This window comes from Pongo abelii, chromosome Y (assembly GCF_028885655.2).
Source record: "Pongo abelii isolate AG06213 chromosome Y, NHGRI_mPonAbe1-v2.0_pri, whole genome shotgun sequence".
In the NCBI taxonomy this organism is placed as follows: Eukaryota; Metazoa; Chordata; class Mammalia; order Primates; family Hominidae; genus Pongo; species Pongo abelii.
In genome coordinates this window covers 50,009,996-50,012,594 of record NC_072009.2, presented here as the reverse complement: position 1 = coordinate 50,012,594, position 2,599 = coordinate 50,009,996, and the positions used below count along the sequence as shown (strand labels likewise).

The following is a 2,599-nucleotide window of genomic DNA, read 5'->3' as shown; positions in this document are numbered from 1 at the left end:
TGCTTAGACAAACATACATGCTTACTTTTCTTACAACACTTTCTTGTTGTTATTATTTTTATTGTTATTATTATTTATTTACATCTCCTACTCTTTGGGATCTCCTTACAAGTAAATCACCTTCTTTTAAAATCTCTTTCATCATTAACATTTGTCAGATATTTACAGACATACCAAATAAAATCATTATTTATTTTTCTGATATGACTGAAAAAGGTTTTGAAGAGATATGCATATAAATAACTTTTTATTCTGAAATGTAATTAGTTAGTTTTATTCACAATTGTTCTCCCCTTGATTTATCAAGGTAAGTTTCACATAATGAAAAATTACATTTAAGTGTACAATTCAATGGAATTTAATATGTTTATGATGTCGTACAATCATCATCTATCTTTAGTTCCTAAACATTTCTATTGCCCAGCAGGAAACTCCATATCTACTAAAGAGTTCTTTTTATTTCCCAGCCTCTGATAACCAGTAACCTACTTTTTTTCTCTATGGCTATGTCTTTTTACCACATTGGTTTTGCACCGCAACAGTTTTCAATCCAACATGCCAAAGTCATAGAGGTTTTAAAATCGTTCACTTTTGTTTTCCTTTTCCTTTCTCTTTTTTTTTTTTTTTTTTTCATTTTGCAATTACCAGGACCTATGCTCCTCTCACCAGTCTAGTAAGAGTGTCTGTGTCAGGGAGAGAATTACATTTATTTCAGGGATTGAGGACATTATTTTGTTATTTATTTAAATGCTGCTACAGGGATGTGATTTTGCAGCCTACAATGTGTAAGTGAGCAGTCTATGTTTTATTTTCACTGGCTACATTTCTCAGACTGGGAAGGAAATACTTTTGGCCAGATTTTTATTGATTGCTAGGAGACTAAAGTCCTCTTGTGATGTCTTTGCTACTCAGCTTGACATATACTAGAGTGATGCTTTAGATTGCCTTACCTGCATAAGCCTTCTGAAGCTGCGTTTGAAGCTTCAGTCTTGAAAACCATACAGGCTGGAAGAGTATCTAAAGAAATATTTATTTGAGATGGCACATGTTTCTTCAGAAACTCAAGTTGTTTCTCCCAGAGATGAATTAACTGATTCAGAAGCCTCCACTAGATCTCCACTGTGTAAACTCACATTCCCCGGGGACTCAGACTTAAGGTCAATGATTGAAGAAAATGCTGTTCAGGTTTTTTCACAAGAATCCTTGTTAAAATGGCCATGTGACACAGTGTGTGTTTCTGAGCCAGATAAAGATAATGATTTTTTTTTCTCTGACCTTCCCCAGGAAATATCAGAAAATATTTGAGAGTGACCAATTCAAGTCTATTCTATAGGATGGGAATGGAACTTGCATAGTGATTAATGAAGAACTCATCAAGAAAGAAATTTTGGATAGAAAGTCTCCTTACAGAATATTTCAAGCTGAGAGTATCAAAAGTTTTGTTTGACATCTCAGCCTTTATGGATTTAGTAAAATTTGACAGAATTTTCAAAGATCTGCCTTTGTAGCCACCTTTCTGGCAGGAGAGAATGAATCCATTGTCTTAAGCAAGATATTTAATATATTTCAGTTACCACTTTACATAGAGTATATATGTAATTTTACTTTGTACATCAGTAAATATGTTAATACATGAAGTAAGACCAGATTTTGAAAATTATATAAAATGCTAAGGTAAAAATTTTTTAATTTTTTTTGAAATTATTGAGTTCAGTTTGAGGATTAACCTTCCAGCATTTTAAGAAATTTTGCTAACAACTTTGAATCTTACCAGTGAAATCAAAATAAATGTACCAAAGCCACTTAATGCAATGTTACTATTAATATATACCATGTTTTCACTTGAGGGCTTAACAACTTTAGTGCTCTTTTCCCAAAAGCACATTCTTGAAAATAGTAAACCATATTCATGAATTTTTTGATGATATTAAGTTTGTGTGATGAAACAGAAATCTGATATTTTAAGTGTTTGTTATTGTCACTTGTCTCAACAAATTGCAACAGATCAGCATGCTATTTTAAATCAGTTGACCTCTATTCATATGCACTCTCATAGCACCTGCATCCAAGCAAGTGGCCACATTGTGAATTTCATTACAACCACAACTTCTCAATACCACAACATAATTCCCTTGCAAAACTGTTTTCTGGGGCTGATAGTGGAACCATCTGCTCTTCCAACAAGATATCCTGTGGTATTAGTCAACGAGGCTCCACATCCTAACCTGCTACCAGTAGGCAAACCATGGTTGCAAATGCCTACGATACCTGATACATCAGCTGTGCCTCATTCCAGGCCAGATCTTCAACCATCACAACTGGACAAATATCACCCTAATTACAAATGATCTTCCATTAAAACAGTATCAGATTATGCATGACAACAGAGACTAACATTTACATAGACCAAAAAAACCCTAAAAATATCTGCAATTATCTTACTGAAAAATAAAACTGCATGACAACTTATATGTTTGCTTTTTCTTTATTTCTCAAAGTATAGTTAAAAGTAAAATGATGTTTTCTTTCAGTGTCAGACTGTTGTACTACTTCCTATAAAAATATATGTGGGCTTTTTGATTATTTGTAAGGAAATTTG

General features: G+C 33.0%; 1 pseudogene; it reads left to right on the top strand.

The window, feature by feature from the left end:
- Positions 1-1,174: 1,174 nt before the first annotated feature.
- On the top strand, positions 1,175-2,348 carry LOC129053302 (heat shock transcription factor, Y-linked-like; annotated as a pseudogene).
- The last annotated feature ends 251 nt before the right edge of the window (positions 2,349-2,599 follow it).